The 24283-nt window shown below is 41.2% G+C and overlaps 1 long non-coding RNA gene across 3 annotated transcripts in view; it reads left to right on the top strand.

Moving 5' to 3' along the window:
* LOC119702063 overlaps positions 1–21152 on the top strand; it is a 37687-nt gene extending 16535 nt beyond the window's left edge. For all 3 annotated transcript variants that reach the window (XR_005257237.1, XR_005257239.1, XR_005257238.1), the window contains 2 exons: positions 1600–1724; positions 19855–21152. This is a non-coding gene — a long non-coding RNA (uncharacterized LOC119702063). The remainder of the gene's footprint in view (positions 1–1599; positions 1725–19854) is intronic.
* Positions 21153–24283: the final 3131 nt, after the last annotated feature.

Below are 24283 nucleotides of genomic sequence, written 5' to 3'. Positions count from 1 at the left end.
AAAAGGAAATTTAAAAAGAAGCACAGGGTAGAGAGATCAGTCAGTTGAAGGAGAGCAAGGAGAGTACAGTGGGAGAAGGCAGGCAAGTCCTCTAAGGCTAAAGCTTTGCCCAAATGGAGCCTGTAGGCTTTAGTCATGTTTGTCAGCCATCACCTTGTGTAACAAGAGGTAATTCTCCTGGGACAATGTGCTGTTCTGAAGTGGCTGGCTGGGACGCTGCGCCCGGGTGGCCTTCGCCCAGCTCCATTAGCAGTGTTTCTCGGCATGGCCCCTTTGTGCTGGGGAGGTAAAATGTGGCACTCCCTCTGAGTCACCTCTCCTTGTATTCACACCGTGCAACATCACCTTGCATCAGAGCTGCTTCTCCCTACAGCCACGTCACACCACTAGCACAAGGTGCACGTGATGGTAGCATGGTGAAGCTCCTGAGGCACCTGTCAGCGCATAATGGAGACAAGAAATGCCTCCAATTGTAGTGATACCTGCCAAAATTTTTTGCTCTTGCTGTTTATGCAGGCTTCCTCAAGAGACTGCTAATTAAGATAGAGCTCTGGAGCACAAAAATCAAAACTATTCCTATTTTATATTTTTTGGAAGTATCATATTACGGTAGATGTGTGGTTTTCTGTAGGTCCCAGTTTGTGGTAATTGGGGTGGAGCTGTGGCTGAGCCTCATCCCCAGTGGGTACAACTGTGGCAACCAGGTGAGCAGCATTGACAGCAATGAGCCATGGAGTGCCCAGGGGCGCTGACCAACCACCAAAGGGAGCAGAGGGCACACAGGTGCAGTGCATGAACATGAGGGGGATAAAAGGCTGGGCTAAAGAACAAGAAGGGCAGATGCTTGCAGCCCTCTGAAATGTGGTGTGTATGGGCAGATGCCTGAAGCCTTCTGATTTGGCATGGTGCTACTCTGTATGCTGAATGCTTAAAGCCTTCTGCAATTGTATGATGATGCTCTGTCTATTGTGCCCCTCTTGATTGCAGCACATGCTGTGACAGTTTTCATTTACCAATTCATTCTCACTACCTCCAGTGTTGCTGAACTGTTGCTTCTAATCATGCCAAGCATCCTATCCATGAATCCTATTCAAATCTCTTGCGGGCTTTTGTGGGTCTAAGAGGCAGAGATGTGACCTGACCTCAGGTGTTCATTTTCTTACCTTCATGTTCATTTTCTAACACCCATAGTGGTTTGCTGTGTGACTTTAATCCAGTTACTTTTCTGCATCTTGGTCTTTGCCAGATGCAAACAGTGAGAACAACACTTCCTGGGCTTTGAGAGCTCTAAACAAAACTTGATAGCCCTTCTTACATGCTAAGGTCACAAAAGGAGTGAGACTCTCCTTAGTTAAGTGCTTAAACAGCAGGTTTGCTTAGGTGGTCTGTAAGCCACATTTGCATAAATCAACAAAGAGGGTTTAGACAAAGAGGAAAAAACAAATACAGGATAAAGGTAAACTTTCTGTACTTAAGAGTGTTTCTCCCCCTGTCTCTAAGCTATGCTGTGCTATATATTATCGCTGTCATCAAAAGGGGTGTGTATAAGAACTTGAAAAACCAAACCAGCCTATCTCTAATTTGTTCCATGTATCACAGTCCTGCAGGTGGCTTTGTTCCTGAAGTGCTGGGCTGGGCTGCTGTTGAAGCCTCCTGCTCCCTCTTGCTCCCAAGACCTACTTCTGGACTAAAGTGCTGCATCAGGATTAATCACCTGCCTAAAAGTAAGTTCAATTTCTTTTACTGAAGTCATTGTTTATAAAAGAGCTGTAGGCTGCCAAAATGGTTTTGCTGTGATGATTTTATCAGGCACTCAACTGATGTACTCCCTGCCATTCTCATTTCTGCATCACCAGTTTTTTCAATGGTAAACAACTGACTTTGCTTCAATTAATTAATCGTGGACACAAACATAAGCCTCAACACCTTTTAATAAATTAACAATCTCAGCCTGTATCACTAAATCAGAAGAGATTGTTTGTAATGTGAAAACTAATTTATAGATTTTGTGAACACAGTACCAGGTGGAGTAAAACAGAGCTGTAAAGCTCTCCTGTTGTTTAAAAAAACAATGCCTGACTCTTCCACTTTCTGTGTCTCCTAAATGTATTTAAGCAGATGTATGCATACATAAACAGCACCAGTTAATGGTGAGATACTATTCAATGTGACCCAAACCAATATCCTGTTTGCATAAAATGCATGAAAATATATTATCTTTTCTAGTAATACCAATGATTACCATTAATTTCTGGAACATCCAGAGCTCTATATAGGATGTTCCAGAAGTTAATGGTAATTAATAATATCTTTGCATATGGGTAAAACAGGATTTTTCCTTCCCAAATAGCTTTTGCTGCCTGTAAGGCATGTGGTCAAACCTGCTAAGAGGATTTGAAGCTGGCAGCTGTACCCCACACGTGTGATCTCAAATCTAGTCCTCAGCAGGGACTGTGGTTGCCATTCCACTTCAGAGACAGTTTCCCAGCTTAGAGAAATAAGTTGTCCTCACAATAACTACAAAATCAAGCACGTGCCTAGTTCTGTGTTATTTTTGTTAAAGTCCAGTGGCTTTGGAGTTTTTTTCCACACCCTTTGCTTGTAACAATTCATCCATCTTCCCAGATACTTTTCCAGCTTGAGGACATCTACTTTTCATGGTTCACAGATTGTGGATTTCATTCCAGACATTTATTTGTGGGAAATCCTACATATTGGAATGTAGGTATAAAGAGTGAATGAGATACTTTGAGCAGGTGGTCTTTGCAATTATTCTTAAATTGTGTCCCTCCAATGATCTGTGCAGATATTCTGTTCTCTCCAAGATGGCAGTCAGTTTTCAGCTGCTTATTTCTGCCCACTGAGTTGGCAGCCCCACACAACACACCACTCCAGATATTGAGTACAAGTGTGAGATTTAGTTCCTAAAAGGCTCTGCAGCTTGGTAATGAAAGCAGTGACCAGGTGAATACACAATTAGCTGGCAAGAACAAGGATTCTGAGAGGCACCAGAGAAAGGCATCTGTAATAATGCAAGAGCTCCCCAACACGGAACTACTGGTGTTAAGAGAGCAATGCTCTGTGCATTGCAAACCCTATACTTCACCAAGCTTTGCATCTCCTGTGGGGAGTCCCAACTCTGTTTGAAAGAGCTTATTCCAAATGTTCTGGTGTCAGGTCAGATCCATGTTCAGAAGCTAAAGTAAGCACTGCTTGTTAGAAATCTTTTACCTTCTAAACAGCTGGTTCAAATTCCTAAATGGTCTTGATACTCTTCTCTGCACTCAGGCTGGATCATTCTGAAAAGGGAGGTGGTACAACCCACTCATGTTAATGAGCCAAACTTTCGGTCAGAACTGGGAAAAAATTATGGGTGCATGCAACATTTTTCTCTTCCAAAGCTACTTTTGTTATTTTACGTGACAACACTGCTGGTCTGCTGGAGAAGACCTTGCCTGCCAAGACACAGTTTGAGTGATAACAGTAATTTCCACATGGCTTCTGGTGATGCTAATCCAAGACCACTAATCATGTAATGTTTTGTTTCTATATCACTAAGTTTGACATATGAGGTAGAATATAAATATCCTTGCTTCAAGCAAATGGTTATATTTAAAGCCCTGCAGGAATTGAGTTTTTTGAAATTGTGTTGTTTTAATATTAGTTTTCATTCCATCCTAGAATACAATTCTAAATTTCATTTGAAATTAAAGAAATCACAGAAAATATTCTGTTCTAAAATTTAAACATGCATTTTAAATACGTGATGTGATTCACTTGAAGTTAATTTTGGGTCACTCAGATTAATTGCCTTGATTTTTATTAAAAATTTGCCTGTTATTTACTCTTCTTCCACTTTTTTAAACAAACATACAAAAAAAACCCAAACACGAACCCCACAACCCTGAAATTGAAATAATCCCTAGGGAACTTGTGATATCAGCAATTGCCAAAGGCAAAGCAGCCCAGCTGAGGCATTTTAGCAGTTTCTAACTTTACTGCAGACTGTTACTTTTTATCAGTGCCAGGTCTGTGATGCAGCAGCTGCACAGCTCTGACTTTATCCAGGTGAACAGTGGTGCACCATCTACACCCCAGAGAATGTGCTAAATTGAATTCCCTGTGTGGCTGAGTGTGAGCTTCCTGCGCTCTGAAGGGATGCAGCTGTACTCAACAATCAGGTCAGATGCCTCTTGCTAAGCAAAGATGAGCTGAGGAAATAATGAGCCTTCTCTGACCAAGGAATGCTTCTTCCTCCACATGTTTTCTATTGCTCAGTTCCTGATCCTTTTTGGCTTTCCAGGAGCCCTTCACAGTTACAGTAATTTCTCTCCAGAACCAAATTTAAACCAACCTGGGAATTCCTTTGTCATTTCTTCCATAGCAGCCTAGAAGTACATGTTGAGCACACACAGATAAAGCCACTACAGCAGTGCCCCCAGCATTGCACAGGCAGCCCTTGAACACAAAAGTACTTTGCTGTGAAGTCAGAGAAGAATGTAGGTCAGCATAATAACATTTGACCTACACTTTTCTCTGGTGACAGTAATAGGCTTAAGGACTGTGATCCTGATGCCTTTTGAAAACCTGTTTTGTGCTTGGTAGAAACAGAGTAGAAGCTTAATTAAAAGAGATGAAACTGTGGTAGCAAGACTGCCTAGAAAGGAACAGATGAGGACCACTGATTTACAGGCTATTGCTGAGCACAGTTTCTCTTCTAGAAAGCACACTGCTATTTAAATGTATGAGCCCCAAGCCAGTTTCTGATATATTTTCTGCAAAAATGTAAAATAGTTCTGGCACACCTCATCAGAGACAGTACCCTGGCTTTAGAAGGACTGCCATCTGGGCCACTGCAGCCACCCTCCATGTTCCCATGGGATGAAACACGGGTTAAGTTTGCCTTTCCATTCCCACGTTGGTCATTTTAATGCTTTTCTTTTCTGGCAATCAGAATATATCAGCATTTATATTTGGGAGCATTTTTTCCTAATGCAAAGTAGAGTACGATAAAGTTTGTGACACCAAAAATATTGTGTACTTTTAAATTTCTTCTCTTTGTTTTCCAGCGCTTGTTGAAAAGAGGAAAATCAGCTTAAAAGGCTGGAACAAGAAAGTTCTGAATTCTATGTTTTTTTCCTCCATCCTCAGCTATTCACCATCATCCTGCCAGGTGTCTTTCCCCACACACATCAAGCTGTACTTTTAAGAACAATTACATCACAAGGGGGTGTACTGGCTCTTAGTTTTTGTATGGTAGTATGAAATTCTACCTGTCCCTTTTTTTTTCTAAAAAAAACCCTGAAGTATTTCATAGATCCTTTGGCTGATCTTTCCTTCCTCAGTGGCATAATACCTTCATCAAGGTATTGATCATCGTTTACAAGACAACAAAGCTCCTTGATATGAGATATAAAAGGTATGAGCACATGTGAAGGTGAGTTCTCAGTGTCAGCACCTTTAAAATGCCCATCAAACACAACAATACTACAAGGGGCTGTGAAATATTTGAAAAGAATGATCTGAGTCTTTCCAAAACCAAAGCAAAGACAGAAACTGGACCAGATGACTGCTGTTTCAGGAATGAAACATGTCATCTCATTTATATGACAGTACAAATATTGCCAGAGAAGATATTTATCAAAATCAGATCAAAGTTTCAAGCCCAATGAACAAAAGTATTTCAAGGTTATTCACTGTACCTGTGGACTGGCAGAATAAATACTGCTTTTTTTTACCTTTAGATAGAAGAACAAGGAGCAATCCAACACTGTTGTAGATAGAAAAGCAATGTCATGAACTTTTCACTTGGCCCATGGAAACACAGATAAGGGAAAGGGTTTGGACTGGCCTGTGGCAGTAGTTCACAGTAGCCCCTGAAACACAGGGCTGGATTCATGCCCAGCCCAACAGGGATGCTCATCTCCTCTAAATCTATCTAGTTGAGGATGTCATGATATTCTAGTTTTCCTAAGGGAGGCTGGAGGCTGTTGGCAGAGGATTAGAAAAAAAGTACGCCTGATTCAGAAAGGGATCAATTCAGCCTTCTGCTTTTCTTGAGCAGCCTCTAAAGTTCCTCTAGAGCTAAAGCTTAATTTTAAAGCTTTTTGGCTTTTTTTCCCCTGGCAGAAGGCCGGTGAGTCTGCACTCCCAGCACTGCCATTCTGCCCCACAGAAGCCTTCAGACCCGGACCTGGCCAGGTGTGTTCAGTCTGCAGGGCTTATAAAGCTGATCCAATGTCAAGCTCATCTGATTTTCCTTTTAAATAACGAGGTGAATGAAATCTGAGATTCAAATATCCTCAAGGGATGGGTCTCAAAAGTCAGACCCAGAGCTTCTGCCCACCTCTTGGCTTTGCTACAATGTCACAGTAGCATCTCAGGGTTTGAAACACAGCATGCAGTATATTACATTAATTCTGTATGTGCATACATATGAAGATATTTATAGCATGGGAATGATTCATGAAAGAAACCACAAATTCCTCTGTAAACATTTAGGAGTTGTAATTAAAGTAATTAGAAGTATTAATTACTTTACAGAAGCCATGTAGGATGCAAGTTCCATATTACAGTTATTCTGTCACAATTTCAAGCCCTTTGAATTAATTTTATTCTGGAAACTCCTCCAGCCTATTTGCATCATTTTGCACTCTGAACTCGCTGTCTAGACAGACACTCTTCAGTAGACTTGCAGTGCTATCATAAGCCATTTTAAATTACAATTTCATATAAGCAATGCCTAAAATCAAATTTTCTGGATTCAGTTGAAACTTATGTAGTGAATAATGGATGACTGGACTAAGCAACTGAAATACAGGTCAAGTCTAGGATGCTGTGAGATGTGAAAATAACTACATTTTCAGATTTCTTTAGACTACTTTCAGTCACATCCTTGATGGCCTTTCTTTTGCTATTTACTGTTCTGCAACTGCCCCTCGAAAGTAATGTAATAAATATTACAGGTAATATATTCAAAATTAATTTAGAATCCTTAAAGATCCTAAATCAATAATTTCTTAAGTCTTGGATTCCTGTAACTGCTTAAGAATTAAAACTGAGAGAAATTACTAGTCATCCTTAAAAAGTTAAAAATACAACAAAGTCTGTGTTTTGAGTCAAGGAAGAAAAAAAATCGTACTTGTGTCACAAATTCTGTTTGTTAGCTGCAGTATTTATATCATACCAGGTCTAGATTTTGTACCAGTAACAGTTAAAACATGTTTTTCTAGGGGAGGAAAATGTTCATTGCAAATATATACATATTTCTACCCATTTTCCTGGTAACTGCATTGCTGAAGAGAGAAGCTGTTAAAAATTTTGGAATTTAGTTGGCTAAATACTTTTAGGATATATTTTTCATTTTCTAATCTAGCAAAAAAAATATTCCCTATGATTACATTAACATTATTTTAGATGAAATGAGTGAAAGAACTTGCTGGAATTGTAGGAAAATTTGTATAGATTAATATAAGTTATCTATCTGCCATAAAGTGTAGCTAGATGGTTTTAACTGAGTACTTTCCCATCTAAGAGTCAAGTTATTTCAGTCCAGGAACACATCACTGCTTTTATTACCGAGTTCTAAATTCTCACAAATTCTCTTCTTTGACCTTTTAAAAAAATGTTTATTGCAGTTTTAAGAGGAAGTTCTTATTTCCAGGTGAAACACTTTCTCTTGAAATATCTCACATGAAATGAAGTACAAAAGGCTGTACAATAGAAAGCAGAAAAAGGCCAAATGCAGGGTTTGATGTGCTCTGCAGGAATAAAGAAGGAAGACTGCAATCAGGAGAAAGGAAAGGGATTCGTTTTGCTTGAAATATGTTTGTATGTGAATTTTCCATTGCAGTTTTTCTTTCTTGTCAAATATGTTACAGATTCTAATTCTTTCTGGACATCCAGCCTCTCAGAATACTGGAGTGAGCACAATGTCTGTGAGTGGTTGCAGTTTTACTGTGACCAGTACTAACTAGATGTCAAATGCTTTTCCTTTTCCCACTTTAATATCAATGGCTTGCAACATGACCCAGGAACAGTTTGTGGATGCTGCAGGCCTTTGTGGAGAATACTTGTATTTCATCTTAGAGAATAGCAGGATGTGTGGTTAGCGTTCCAGAAATCAAAGTCAAAACATAAAGCATTGCATTTTTGTGTGAGTTTAACAAAAAAAAGTGGAATCCACATTCCTGAGCATTGAAAAAAGGCAAAATACAGAGACCACTTAGATACTACAAGAGGAGCATGCAGGAAAAGGGCAGGCAGACAACAATCTCACTGCAAGCTTTGGCCTCACAATCACACACAGTCCAGGCTCATCTTTGCAATCCAGTCAGATTTCCAAAGGGACACAAGATCTGCTCTCTCCTTTGGTTTTCTACTCAAAGTGGTCAACCTGAATGCTCCAAGGGAGGTTTGAATTCGGACAGGATATAGAAACACACAACGCATTGTTATTCCTGTAACTCAAAGTAGTGAAGGTTGGTCTGCTTCTAAAAGAGTATAGGAGAAGTTTTGTTTGATGGTGTTATTGTGCACACTGCACTGATAATCCACCTCATTAGTAGTATGCCTAATGATGCACTTGAATGAAAACACTTTTAAATTACTATTTTCAACCTTGTCTCTGAAGATTTATTTTTGCTTAAATGAACTGAGATTCAAAAACTAAGCAATTGCTAGTTCATTTTAAGTGAAATAGAAGTGCAGTTGCTGCTGCAGATACCCTTTCTTGCTATTCACTCCTGCCAAAGATCAATTAGTGTGCACGCCAGGCTTTGGCAGTTCTACCCAGCTCCATTGTGGTGATACGAACAAAGAGTTTCCACTAAGCAGGAAATTTCAGGTCATTTCCCTATGCCCTAGCAGTGAGACTCTGAGGAGCATTTTAGCTGCTCAAATCCCTCAGCAGCTCAAGCCTTCTCTGGCTTAGGGGAGTATTTGACCAAACTGGAGTTTTATGACTGCTGAAAAAGGATGAAAGGCGTAGGCATGCCAGTCCTGGAGGATCTCGTGGGAGCTGGCACTGCCAGCAGCTCCCAGTGGTGAGCACCTGCTTAGTCACAATGTGCTGGAATTTATCCATCCCTCCCTGGTCCACTACCCACCTTTGAACTGCCCAGTGGGGAGTGGAGGCTGGCAAGGCAGCAAGAGCAGTAGAGGGTGACCTGGGTGCACGGTGAACAGGGAGGGGCAGGCTGCAGCTGAAACAGGATCACTGACAGACTGGGCAGACCAGAGGCAAAGCAGTAAGAAAATACATGGATAAGTTTTATCAAAGTGCAACAGGGCTGTGCAGTGACTGCTGTCAATAGGATGGGAAAGGTGAGCAGGACTAGAGACTGTCACAAGAGCAAAACAACCCTGTGTTTAGGTTGGCACTGCTCTGCTGTGGGACTGACCGTCATCACTTTCTTCCACACAGTCTTCATAGATCATGTCAGAGAGGCCATTCTGAAGGCAATTATTAAATGTAGGAGATAAGGAAGTTATTAAGGGAATTAAAGAATACAGAGCTGTGAAGAAAATCTCATTAAGAAAATTAACTTTTTATAGTCTGTAGAAAGATTGGACACTTGTCAGGAAACAAACTACAACAGCTCATGAATATCCACCTCATGAATAACACAAGGCCTGTGAGGAAAGACAGTGGTCCAGCAATGCCAAACCTCACTGCAGCATAATCAGTGGACCAAACCATGGCTGCACAAGCAGGCTTAATCCCAGTTTTTCCCAGTTTTGAATGCCACGCTCACAACATGAGTTAAGTTGCTCGAATGCAGATTTGTATATGCAGGCATTTACTTATATTTTCTGAATGTAATTACTCCTTTAAAAGGTGATACTGGCCTAATAATGGAGGCAAGTTCCAGCCCTGTGAAGATCTGATTTCCAGCATTAGAGATGATTTTTACTTAGGGAAAGGAGGGAGGGAAGACTGCAGGAGTAATTTTCAAGGCACAAGGAACTGAAGAGAAAGAACTAACCTAACTGTAAAGAAAGGGAGAGAAACTGGTATAGAGGATGGCAAAAATGAAGTGCCAAGGGATCACAGGGCAAAGAAACAAAACACATGAATCATAAGAGCAGAGACATCCAGGCACAATGCAAAGGGTAAGAAAAATATCCCAAAAGTTTTTAAAAAACCATAACATAGTTATGACATAGTCCCCCCAGCTCTCAAGTTTCCAGGATAGTTATGAAAGTTATGTCAGGAAAATTATGAAAGAGTGGAAGTCCTGACATAACTTTCATAACTATCCTGAAAACTTGGGGTTTGGGGGGAATGATTGGGTGAGTGGTTATTTTCTTCATGTTTTTTCTATAGGTCATGAGGTACTACACTGGGAAGCATTAAAATCTGCCCCATTTCACTGCTTCTTAAAAGCAATTCTTTAGGTACATTTCCCAGTTATGTTCCTATACTTTGAAATAACACAGAAAATTATCTTTAATTTCATAAGAAAAAGCTGTTTTGATCCATTGTACCCTAAATTGCATTTTTCAGATATGCTAGGATTCAGTATGTCATCCAAAATGAACAATTCCATCCTCTCTATTTGTCTGGATTCAATCTGTCCAGTAAACCTAACTAACAAACAAAAAAGACTCTATTCTGAATTTTTTATCAAGGAGCTACCTTCTTTGCCTATTAATCTCATCTATGCAAATGTATCAATCCATATATATTTGGCATATTTAGTTTTTGAGCCAAAAAAAGCATTCACTGCAATTATTTATCACTCTTCTTTGTGCTGTATTGGGGAGTTGCAATTGCTCACATATCAATTTTGTTACATGACAGAATGATTATAATGTTTATTACAAAGAATTTTCAGGGAAAATATTCACTGAAATCCAAGTTCACTTTCTACAACTTCTCATGCATATAAGTTTGAATTTTCTTCTTCTAACCCTTTTGAAGGTGGATTCAAGTAACCTTTGCATTTGGAAGAAGCAGTTCTGGAGAAGATATAAGAATTTGCTGAAGTAGAATAATTTTGAAATGCAAATTATTATTTGTGGCAAAGTTTCTCTAGAACTTTTGCCCACATCTATGCAACCATAGTTTTAAATCTTCAAAGCAGTCTATGACATGCAGTTTTACATACAGCAGAAACAATTCATGTGCACTAAGTGCTCTCAGCTGCTCCCTACCTAAACTTCACAATAAATAAATTGGTTAGAATGAAACATGATATATGAAAATTCAATTGTGTTTTTTGAAAGCATGAGAGCTGTTTGGTAGTTTTTATGGCCCTGGTTTTTATACACTACAAACTAAAGCAACAACTGTAAATCCATCAACAATTCTAGGCTAACCACAGGTGGCTTTCAGGGCTCTGATCTTGCTTTCCAGTGGACTTCTTTGAAGCATTTTATTCCACATGACCTCAGTTCATTGTTGAGTTCCTTTGTTGTTTAGCCCTGGAAGTCTCATTCTTGAAAATCAGAAGACTGTGGCCATGCCTGCAATAGCAGTTGTGTTTTACAGAAAGCATTTGCTTTAAGAACTGGAACTATCAAATCAGGTGCTGCTGTGATAGCATTTTAGGTTGGTACCATATTACACAGGGTCAGTGTGCAATGGCCAGCGTGGCTCTCACTGACTGCATATCTGCACCACGTCCTGGCTTCATCTCTACCAACCAAACGTTACAAAACTCAGAGAAGTAAGGGGAATGGGGGGGCGGGAGGGAATGACACTGTAATGTGTCAATCTCTTCCCTTTTGTGTCCCTTTCTGTGTGGATTTGATAACCAAATGCCATCCTGTGTACCCCATGGTGCTCTGAGTGCCCTTCCTTGCGACCCAGGGACCCCATGTACACTTCTGTTCACTCTTCATCCCTCAGATCTGCACAGACCTAGAGCCAGCAAAGGCTCTCTGTCCTGGAACTTTTTTTTTGTGGGGAGCAGTGGCTGGACATTTTCCATTTTGGAGCTGTGTTTGGTTTGATTTGGTGCCAGGGTATATTTCGTTTCCTAGGCAAGTTCATCGCCCCATCTAGTGGTGCTGTGGAACAGGGACAGCAGGAATGTAAAGACCAGCAAAATCAGTCTCTCCTGACAAATTTTGTGTGGTAGCAGTGCCTGGGAGCTATCCATTTTGGAGCTGGGCTCTGACAAGAGTAAATAGTTTGACAGTACATTTAGGTGGGAAGGAAAGCATAGAGTCCCAGAGCTGGTCATGCAGTTTATAAGCTGCAAGGGAAGGTGAAGGCAAAGTAACAGTTTTCAGTCCAGGCAAATTTTGTGTAGGATCAGTCACTGGAAGTTTTCAAGCCTAGAGCTACGTTTGTTGGCTGGGCAACTAAATTTCTACTATTTTTGGAGTTATTTATCTGAAGTGTCCCACCAACACTGGGACTATATGCCCCCCTTCCCACCCTCATACAGTCTCATTCTGGAGCCCAACTCTAAAACTGTAAATGTTCAGTGGCTGCTCCCACAGTAAAGGTGACAGGACAGAGCTGTTGCTGACCTTCCACTTTCACTTGTAATACCCCCACAGCCCTTCCCCCCCACATCAGGCCACACTCGGTGTGCTCCACCCTGCCCAGAGCAAATGCTTGACCCAGATATCTGGGGCTCTGCTATGGAAACTGGGGGTTGATCCAGTAAGGAAACCTGGTCAGACTGTGTGAGTGTGGGGAGTCAGGAGGGGCACCCAGGGATCACTGGAGCCACCATTTTTGAAGGGCCTCAGTCCCAGAAATTAAAGTATCTGGAGCTGGGAGTGTGACTGCCAGAGTGGCTGCTGGGTGGTCAGACAGGGAAGTTTCCTAGCAGTAGATTTAGGTGGGAAGGAGAGCACATAATCACACTGTTTGTGGTGCAATTTATGGGCTGCAGGGCAGAGTGAAGTCCAGCAACAGCCTTCTGTCCTTCAGCCTTTTGTGTGGGAGCCATTGCTGAACATTTTCTGGTTTGGAGATGGTCTCTCTCCAGAGTGATCATGGGTGATGATTTTGTTGGCAAGGAAAGTGCATGGCCCCAGTATTGGTGGTGCAGTTGACAGTCTACAAGGAAAAGGTGCCAGCAACATCTTTCTGTCCTGGAAACTTCTGTATGCGAGCAGTCTCTGGATGTTTTCAGTTTTTGAGCTGGAGTCTGCTGAGAGTAAATAATGTGATTTAGGTGGGAAGGAAAGCACATATCCTCAGAGTTGCTAGTGCAGCTTATAGACTCCGTGTGGAAAAAAGGCAAAAATCAGCTTTCTGTCCTGGCACTTTTTGTGTGAGAGCAGTTGCTGGACTTCTTCCATTGTGAGCTGGGCTTTTCCTGGAGTGGAAGTATGAGATTTTTTGGGAAGGAGAGTGCATAGCCTCAGACTTGGTGGTACAGTTTAGAGGGTGAAATGGAAAAGTGCAGATGAGCAAGAGCTGGCTTTTTACCTTCCCCCGATGCCGTTCCAAACACCACTAGATGGTGGTATGCATCTGCCTAACAATCTAAGTGTACCCTGACGCTACTTCACTGAGCACAAACGCAGCTCCAAAAATGAAAAAGTCGGACAAATGTTCCCACACAAAAGGAGCCAGGATAGAAAGATGTTGGTGGTCTTCAGTTTCCCATTGCAGCTCATAAGCTGCAGCATCAACATTGAAGATAAAGATTTTCTTTCCCACCAGCAGTTCATCCTTCCAGGTCTGGATATAGAGTGTCTCCTGATTGAAAGCTGTGGACAGCCACATCCAAAGGAAGGAAGAGTCTGCTGGTTGAGGTATCGTGCAAAAAGGACATAACCCATGAGAGAGAGAGAGAGATAATAGATAATTTCTCGACATATCATGGTCTTTCACATGGATTTGATCACCTTTTGTCACCACAGTATTAATTGGGTGGAATCTGCCATACAGAATTTCAAAGGGGTTTACTCCCTCTCTAGCACATGGAGTAATCTGGATTCTCAGTAAAGCAACAGATAATACATCCACCTAAAATTTGACCATTTGTCTTGATAGTCTGATTCAACCTTTCTACTTTATCATTAGTTTTTTCCAAGGGGTGTGCAAATGCCCCTTAAACCAAAGGAAATTAGACAATCCCTGAACTACCTCTTCAATGAAGTGTGGTCCACTGTCTGAAGATAAACTTTCTGGAATTCCAAATCTAAGAATTATTTCTTTTATTAAAATTTTTAAAAACCTCCTTGGCTCAGCTGGTGCAGCAATGGAAGGCTTCTGCACATCCTGAGAAAATATCAACCAGAACTGGCAGATCCCAGGAACATCTACATTTAGGTAACTCAGAGAAATCTATTTGCCAGTATTCCCCTGGAGCTATTCCCCCTTTTAGCACTCCAACAGGGGTTTTAGGATTATTTGCATGGCAGATTGATTTTCTAGGGATTGTGAGAATTTGCCAATTTATAGTTCATGATTTAGAGTTCACAGCAGCCAACAATAATCCCACAAACCCACGGTTCAAACACTTAAAAAGAGTAAATATGTTTCTGTCATCCTGCTAACTGGGGTATCCCCAAAGCAACAGCCAGGCACAGGCACATACAAGCTCTGTTGAACTTGTCCATGCTACAGCCTCACTGGCCTGCTGTTCACTCTCCTTTATCAAGGATTATTCCCAGCTGCACAGTCTCTTGAGCTATTGACAATATTCCTCACCTTTAACCCATTCCTCCCAACACAGAGTTATCCACCAAACTGCAGAAATTATTTTTCTTTTTTGAATGTCTCACTATTTCTGCCAGTCAAATTTCTTTCATTCACATATTGGCATGGAGTTATGTTGTTATTGCTACCTAACCATTGTTCCAGTGCTTTTGCAAATACATTACCAAACAGAGTAGAGCTGTTTCTTGATCTCTGTGGTACTACTGTCCAGCCTAGCTGCATCTCTCTTCCCATTGCTGGATTTCTGCTCATCCACCAGAATGCAAAAGAAAACATCTTCTAAATCCAAAGTCAAGTAAGTACTTGCCCATTATTTATTTGGATTATTGCTCTGAAATCCTGCACCAGCCTATGCTCTTCAGAAGGGGCCTTGCCTTCTTTACTGGGAATATATTATGTTCAGATTGACACTCTAAGCAGCATTCAGTATCACATCCGGGATGTCATTCTCAGGTTCCTCCGAGGTCTGGTTCATTCATTGACAGGATCGAGCTTTTCCTGTGGGATCTGCAACTGTGTAGGATTTCCCAGCTATGTGAGCATTTCACTTGCATAATAAATCATATCCTCTTTATCTATCCCTGCCCCAATGTTATACAGGGTGAAAAGGAGGGAACTGACATTTTCTCATCTTCTGGCTCATCCCCTCTGCAACACACCACAACACACCTTGCTGGTTTTACTCCTTCTCCTCAATACATGGCATCAGCATAACTCCTCCAGTTCACACCAGTGCCCTGCTTCTCCCCTGCCATCTACTCAGCCACCAATGCCATCATCAAAAGCTGCAGAACCCTGCTTCCTGCTCCCACACCATCACAACAGAGCCACTAGTGATCCTGCAAACACCTGCCAAACCCAGGATTTCCATTCATACACGAGCAGCTATTATGTTCAGCAAGAACATCACAGGCAGCTGTACAAGGCATGGAAAGGACATACAGCCCCAGAGACTGAAGTGCAGTTTATAGGCTCTACAGAGAGAGGAAGGCTAGCAACAACTTTCTCTCCTGGCATTTGCTGGGGTTTTTTTGGTAGAAAAAAACCCCTGATGTTTTCAGGTTTTGTGTTGTAATCTGCTGAAAGTAAATAATAGCATGGTATATTGAGGTGGAAAAGAAAGCACAGGCTGTGTAGTTTGTGGGCTGCAATGCAAAATTGAAGGCCTGCAGCTGCTTTCTTTCCAGATACCTTTTGTGTGTGAACAGTCACACTCAGTTTTGGAGCTGCAATTGTGGTAGGCTATATTGTGCCATGGGGCACTTAGTTTGCTAGGCAGCTGCTTATCCCCATCTAGTGGGTTTGTGGATGAGCAACAGGGGCAAGGTAGAAGCCAGCAGCAGCTTTCTGTCCTGGCACTTTTTGTATGGAAGCTGTGCTTGAAAGTTTTTAATTTTGGAGATGGGTTCTGTGGAGTGTAAAATACTGTGATGGTTTATTTCCTTTGGAAGGAGAGTGCTTAGCCACAGTGGCAGCGGTGTAGTTAACAGGCTGCAAGGCTAAAGAGAAGGTGAGCAACACTCAGCATTTCCTAGAACAACGTTGCTGAATAGAAAGCACCAGGAGATGGGGCTGCTTGGGAAGACATCCCAGACACGCAGCAAGTAAATTACAACAGCTTGAGACTGGCTCTAGTGGTTTTATGGTGCATGCCAGTCTTGCTCTTCCCTCTTTTAAAGCTTGCCAAGCTTTGTTTGTAACCTGTGGGATTTTTCTGTGTTATAGTTGACTTTGTTCAGTTAAAGTGAATTAAATGTTCCAGGCAACACTTAAGAACTTCCAGGAAGTAGATAACTACCCAGTTCCTGTAGTTCATAAACACACCTTAGTTTAATAAGTCATCAGTTACAGGGAATTCTTGCACAATTTTTTGCCTTTGGAGCTGAGTCTGCATGTCTCACAGCAACTTTTTCTGTACTTCACCCTGTTTTGCTTCTTATCCCGGTATATTGGTGAAAATTACTTCTGAAAATTAACTGGTGGTGGCACCCAGCAGAGAGAAAGGTATTTAAAATACCAGACATGCACCAAAATTGCACATTCTTTGAATTCTGTCTTATTTGTCACTCCTGTTAGTGACCAGTTAGGGACCTGTGGTCCTGTTAGGGCCCAGTGGTCTTGTAAGTTGAAGGCCAGGTTCCACTCTCTAATGTTGCAGAGCCTAAACGGAGGCTTCAGTATAAAAATCACTGCTGAAAGCAGTTGTTTGAGCATGGATGTCACTCAGATGGAAGGCCTGAAAATCTTAAAAGTGAGACGTTCAAATACCATGTTTTGGTTTAATGCAGCTCTCGTTACACATCACCCAGCATGTTAAGGACTTGTTCTCCTCTGCAGCAGCCATCAAACTACAGGTTCATCTCCAAGCACAGGAACACTGACACAAAACGCAGATGTAAATTATTTGAATGCTTTCCTGGACTGCAGCCAGGGACTCAGCACCTCACAGAATGGACTTCTCTTGGGAAGATGGAAGATCTGCAACTGATTTTGGTTCTGTCCTTGACAAGAGCCCATCACTACAAGTGGAAAGGGCCTGCCCCAAGAGTCAGACAAGACTAGGGACAGGACTATTATTATTTAAATGTCACGAGGATGCAGGTGCAGTGAGCACAATTAACGATTTTGATGAAGTGCTGTGATTCTTTAGGCTGTGTGTGCACTATGGCCTGCAGCCTAGAGGAGCATAGATGTGCTTGAATGTGCTACTTGGCATGGCCAACATAATCAGCTGTTGGAAACAGGCTCTCAGCAGGCTGAATTAGCAATCTTGCAGCGTGGGTGGAAATCTTTCTACAGTGGAGTTTCTTCACCCAGCAAGTCAGTATCTTTCATGGAGTGTCATGTGGGAAGTTCACCCTAGGCTCCCAGGCATTCCCATACTGTGTCTCTAGCTAAGAGAATTAAGTGTACTGGGCTGGATTTCAAAGGAGACTCCCTCAAATTGCAGATATTTCTTGAGATGCCCTGTCATTTAACTGAAGATAAAATGAGTCACTGTAACTTTCTTGCTTCATTATGGTAAAATACTTTGCTGTAAAGCTGATGTTATGAATCACTTCCTTTTCTAATTAAATGTTTCATTATTTCAGTTGCTATATAGACACAATGTCAGAAGACCAAATCTGTAGCTCTAACCCCCACAGCAAAACACTTCATTCACATTGGAAGAAATGGAGTTAACTGCACTGCAGTCATCAGGGAGAGCAGGCAGGGAGGCAGTATCTGGCCATAAATAAATATTACTGGACCAACTTAGTTGAGAAGGAATCCATCTCACTTCATTTTAGGTGTCAAAGAATTAATTTTTAAGTGTAAGATAAGTGTTGTGGGCTCCTCTCTTAGCCCCACTGAGTCATTGCAATGCCTGTGGGGCGTGTTCCAGCTGCCTGCAAAAGGATGTGTTGCCACTGCCCACAGAAGGACCTGGGATCAGATTTAGTAGATTAAGTATCAGAGAGCCACCATGAGGTAAGAAAACCTCTGCCATGATGGCAGACTGGGGCAAGTGCCTGGATGTTGGTAAATTTTCACTAAACTCAGTTCCTTGGCCTAAAAAACAACACCTTGGCATTATGTACTCTCCCTTTCTAAAGTGGGAGGTTTCCCCCTTTAGCCCCCTGAATAAACTGTGCTTCCTCCTTCTGAGGCATAAATCATAAACTCCCCATGTACATGAAAACACCAGTGGCCTCATTAACCACTGCAGCCCAGGGTCTGGGGCCATGAGGAAAACCTGTGCCACCCTGGGACTGCCCCTGAGAGCTGTGGCACCACTGTGATGCTTTCTCTAGGGATTTTCCCAGCCAAGCATGTAGCTTCATTGTCTTTTTCTTTTAATTTGTGTGAACAACTTGCTCTGTTGTTAAGCCGCTTCCACCATGACTGACTTGTGTTTGGTGAGATTTTGCTGAACAAGATGTGATTGAGCCACACTTGTCCACCTTTTCTGTCAGCAGGCTGAAATGTAAACACCAGCATAGGTGATAGTGTCCTAGCACCAGTATTTACAGAGAGAGAAATAAATAAGTTGCTAAACTTCAAAGCATGTATCTTGTCCAGTTCAAGAGTCCATTTTGGGCAAGGGTGCCAAGTGTTTTCGTGCCTGTGGCCTTCTTTTGAAAGGACAAGCTGTTTGAGAAAGACTCCCTCTATTTGTCCTCACCACTTGTTTTTAAGGGATGATTCAAAGGTCTCTACTGTCTCTTGACTGCTGCAAGAATCTGTGTGAGGGAGGGGCAGGAATGGAGAACATGTCTAAATTTTCCCAGTAAAGTCAGGTCTTACATCTGATATTTACCCTACAGGCACAGTGACATATGCATAGCCCATGTGCAGCCCCACATGCTGTAATATCCATTACTTAACATGCCTGGTAAGGAGTAAGGCCAATCCTACACATGAGACTCCAGGCCAGGGCATCTTTGGTGGGTAATGACCCTTCACGCAGTGCTGGAATCCCATGACAGTGGCAGGTGACATCTTCACTGGAGGACTGCAGGTACAATGTGAGAGGTCAGTCGTGGGCTCACAGGGCTGACAGTGTTATCAATGTCATCACCAGTTATCAGAGAATGATTATGAAGGTGTGCACCCTGTGAAAAAAATTGAGATTTTGCAACCTCATCTCTGTTGCAGCATTGTTATTGTTACTGTCATTGTTATTGTGATCATTAATGTTGCTTCTGAAAAGTAGTGATGCAGATAGCCAGAATCCCCTCCTCAGAAGGCTAGTGATGAAAGGGGGTGAGGGAAGTTAGCTGATATCTCCAAAAGCCCAATCATATTTGCATCAATATTCATGCTGTTTGTACACTATCACAAGACATCCAGCAAAACTGCACACTTCTATCTCTGGAAGTCATATCCAACTCAAATCCCAGGAGAGGGCTGAGAATTGTAGATATCTGTGAGAAGCCAGCATTGTGCAGGACTTTTTACCAAGATAAAAATGAACCAACAAGCAAACACCTTTCGCTTTCAAGGGGCTTTGTAGAAGTACACTCTGAAAAAGTATGAAAGCAGAGTAACTCTAAGTTTAGCTAATTTCTTAAGTGCAGTAATCCAAAACTTTTTAAACACATCTCATGCTGGGATTTAAGAAGACTATTGACCTCCAGTCCTAGGCTACCGAGAAAATGATGAAATAACAAAAGATCAGTCACAAAAGTGATAGGATGAAAAAATGAATCCATCATTTCCTTCTTCTCTCCCAACAGATGAGCTGAAATACCTCCTCAAATATAGAAGAGTCCAGGAAAAGGTAAAGGTCAGACAATGTAAGGTCAATGGGTCATCTGGCTTGAAAGCAGCTGCTGGAAAGGCAAGAAGAAAAGTTTCACAATGAGAAAAATACGCAGTCTATGTTTTATGAGTGCCTCTTCTTGGTAGTTATGTTGCATTAAACCCTGAAGCATACATTTTCCAAGGCCTTTGTTTATCATTTCTTTTAGCAGCAGCCACATGACGGCACTATGACCTATTTTCTACTGAACATGATGCACAGAGTGCTTGTTCAATAACATATTCATTGGTACTTGCACTCTAAAGACCTAATATGACACAGTGCAGTACCTCACCAAGTTTTCAAAGTGAGGATCGCTTTGAAATCCTGAATTAAATTCAGGACTCATGAAGATAAGTACATTTAGGGACATGATATTATGGCCTTTTTAAAATACCTTTCTTTTAGAGCACGTATCTTTCCCCCATGCATCATTTCCAAAGTAATTTTCATGCAATTATTTCTAAAAGAAAAATCTGTCTGCATGAAATTCATTATTCAAATCATATTTTCTTCCTAGAAACCACATAAAATCAGTCACTGGCAGAATCATTCTCTCTTTGTGACAAATACTAGGCCTGCATAAGATATCCTGAGGAATAGCCCTCCACTATTTTCATAAGCTTTGGTAGAAAGCACTCTTTCCTTGCAGCCAGTGATGTTTCACAATATTGATTTTCTCCAATATTCTTCATTTTAAATCAGTAAAAAAGTACAGTGTTTGAAGGAGAGATGCAACTGCCGTCCCTGCTCTGACCAGTTGATTTTCTTTTATATTATCTTCTATACAGAAGACAACAAACTTCTCAGCCTTTACTTCTATTAATTCCACATACCCATGCCTTTTTCAATCTTAGCCATTCTCCCCTGACCCTAAACTGCAGTTGTTATTCTAGTCATCCAGCAGCTCATCTGTGTGATTGCTAAATTCATTGGCTTACCAGGCACAAATGCAAACCAGGCTTGTTCTCACACACAAAGAGAGTGTGAAACTCCAGCAGGGAGAACAGTGCACTTGCAATAGTCACTCCCTGGCTGATAGTATTTTGACCAGTAGCCTGGCAGACATGGATTACCTGGGAAGCTGATCTGCCCTCAGGTTCCTAAACAGCCCACAGAGTCGGGCACATTGAAACTGTTTAGGTCCTGAAAAATTTGTTTGTGAAACAAGTTCATGGTCTGTGCTTCCAGTCACTTTTACTTATCTGTTCTCAGCTCTTTCTGTGGTTACAATATGTGTTTTGGATGTATGCAGGAAGAATTTGTGCTTTGTGTATGACCACGAAACTGAGCAGAATTACACGGACTAGAGCTGTTCAGTCACAAACATGAACAAAGTCCACTGGATGCTTCGGGTCACTCCACAGACCACCCAAAAGGAAAGGACTTGTGCACTTGGTTTACTTTCTGCTGCCCAGCTTACTGCGACCTGAACTTAATTTAGGTAAATAGGTTAGTCAAACATTTTGCTTTCTGTAACAATTTTTTTTACTCCTTGGGATGGTTTGATAAACATGCGGTCATTAAATGTGACTAAATAATTAAATTTCTCCAGAAACTGAAAAATGTTAAGGTGCACTTCTTAGCTGTTCATTCACAGAGCCAATCTTTCACCTACACGTATTTAGGTGAAGTGTACCACAAAATTCACTGCTTCTGCACCCAGTACAAAACACCTTCTTCCAGACTTGCTTTGCTTTTCATATATGTAGATACATCAATGTTCTCCAGAAATATCAAATTACAAAAATATAAAGGCAATACATTTTGCCTATTAAGTGAGGAAGGAAGACCAATATGGCAAATTGTTTACTCTGGGAATTGCTCAAGCAGGGCTAATAAACAAAAAACAGCAAAAGAGACAACTGTAGAGCAAAAAATCTCAACACCCAAAGTAACTCTCGAACCAATTCTTCGCCTTTAAACAATTTTGCTCTCTAATGAGGCCTTGGTGGTAAAACTAGCCATTGACTTTGCTGGTGTTACTGTCAGTTTCTGATGAGGGGAAAAATGAGAAAAAAAAAAACCATCTTGCTTGATGTCAGATATTTCATGGCAGATATAAGGAAGATTTCGGCTTTTAATTTAAATATTCACGAGCGGAAACCAAGATCTTGGTTTGGAAACCACACATTTCTTCCTGGTAAGGATGTAAGAGGTTTCAACATGTCATCAAGGACATCAAAGGCAACAGAACACAATAGAAGGGGAGGAAGGCTTTCTAATGCCCTGCCCCAATTTCTGAAGGATTTTTCCCTCTTCTTACCCCTTCAGCACTCTGCTTTGCTTGAGTTGAAAGTACTATAGAAGCTAAAGGAAACACATCACGAATAAATTATGCTTTATTGTGGCTACAAATATAAAAAGATAAGGAAATTCAACAGAAAAGGTACAAAGGTGGATTTTAATCATATGTGTACACTCAGCTTTGACTGAAGATGAGACTTGCATACACTGCAAATCTACAGGGCCTTAAGATCTGTTGGTTATGCATTATACATCTGAAACAAAGTCTAAGGAATTGAGTTCATATTGCAGCTTATTATTATTTATAGAAATTACTGGTGTGATCTGAGAGAAACACAGCACAGAGTTTTTACTTTAGGATGAGCATTATAATGAAAATGAGCCCTCTTTCAGGACTAAAGTTAGAATATTTTTACCTTTCCTGAAAGAGTGTTTGAGGAACAGTCTTCATAAACAGTAGCACTGTGGATCTTATTTTGATTGCTGTGACCATGGTGTTCGATACCAGATTTTTTATCTGGCTTAGTTTGGAAATAGCTCTGGCACAGAGGCTAGATGCCAAGAGAAGCTGGATGGGGACAGAGTTGGTGTAATTCAAATTTCCTGTATTTTCTGGGAGGTATCCTGAAATGTAGAGCAAAAAAAAAAAAAAATAGAAAGCTCCAGGCAGGATGGAAGAGTGTGTCCTCCACACTGCTGTACTCCACACTAAAGAAATTTAGTAAGGAAGATGAGTGGATGTGCTTCAGTCAGGCAGACAGAGATGAATTCTGAGGTTTGAAGGGAAACACTGGGCTACAGTGACACAGCAACACTATGTAACCAACAGCAGTCCTAGTGCTGCAAGGCTTGGAGGCTTCATTTCATTAAAAACTATGACGAAAGAGGAACGATCTTTTAGTTCACTTCAAATCTTTTAATCCACTCAGCACGTAGTATTATCCTGTGCATTTGTCATTGTCTGAGAGACAATGGCAAATCCAGGTGAAACAAAAGGACTTTTCTCCTCCTTACTCCCCACCTGCACAGATGAGGTTTTGTGCAGCCTTCCCATGTCCTCTGCTTAACTTGAACTACAGGAGGAAGTCAGCTGATACTCTTTGACTGTAAATTAGAGTAGCAAGGAATTGAACTCACTTCCTTCATTTAAAGTTTTGTCTCTAAACAGCAGTTCAATCTGCTTCTGAAACCAGTCTGAGAACTACTGTAAGGCACGTAATTGGTACACTAGAAATCAAGCGAATAGTCAGAAATAATTAATATTATTGTCCTTGCAGACCTAGGTGAGTAACAAAAAGTTCTGCTTCCATTCAGGAGACTGCAGCAGAAAATAGCACATACAGTATCTGTGGCCCAATGAGCAAAAAAAATTCTGCAATGCAAACCCCTTCAGTTTGGCTGGAATTTGAAACTGTTAAGGAAAACTATGCTATCAGAGTGACTGTTAGTCTGCATTAAAGATTTTCTACTGACAGTAGATTATTTTAAATATTTTAGGAGTGGACATAACAGTATCTTTCCAAAAGTATCTGCTAGATCCACCAATCTGAAAACCAAACCTCTAAATAACTTTTAAAATAATCTCTAAATACACCTCTAGTCTTTGCTAGAAATGATGATGTGTATTTTCAGGCCACAGAGTTTTCTTTCTCAAAGTTTTGCAGAGTTCAGGGAGTATCTCAAACACAACCACCATCAGGTTGCAACAGTCACTGTGGCTTTTTCTAATATAGTAAGCTTTAATACAGTAACCTTTCTAATACAGTAACCTTTAGTATTGCATTTTTGACTTGTTCCCTTACCTTAGAAAACTTCCACCTACATACTTTCTTTTCAAAGCTTGGTTAGGCTCCATTTTGCTACTGTTAACATAACCTTAGGCACATGCTGTGAGGCTTGTATGTAGTACCCTTTGGACCCTGGATGTCATCCATCTTCTCACATCCAGGGTGGTGTCAGCTCATCTGTATTCCTCCCCTAATGTCACTGTGAAGGACAAAGTCAGCAGCCATAAATACGCAAAGCAACAGATAAGAAGTGAAACATCAGAAGGGGAGAAAAGAAAACTGTGAGATCTAAAAATCTGCATGCAGTGCAGTTCTGTCACTTGCTGCAGG

The sequence above is a fragment of the Motacilla alba genome, chromosome 5, assembly GCF_015832195.1.
Source record: "Motacilla alba alba isolate MOTALB_02 chromosome 5, Motacilla_alba_V1.0_pri, whole genome shotgun sequence".
NCBI classification, from domain to species: Eukaryota; Metazoa; Chordata; class Aves; order Passeriformes; family Motacillidae; genus Motacilla; species Motacilla alba.
Note: the sequence above shows the minus strand (reverse complement) of the source record. Positions and strands in the feature narration are given on the sequence as shown.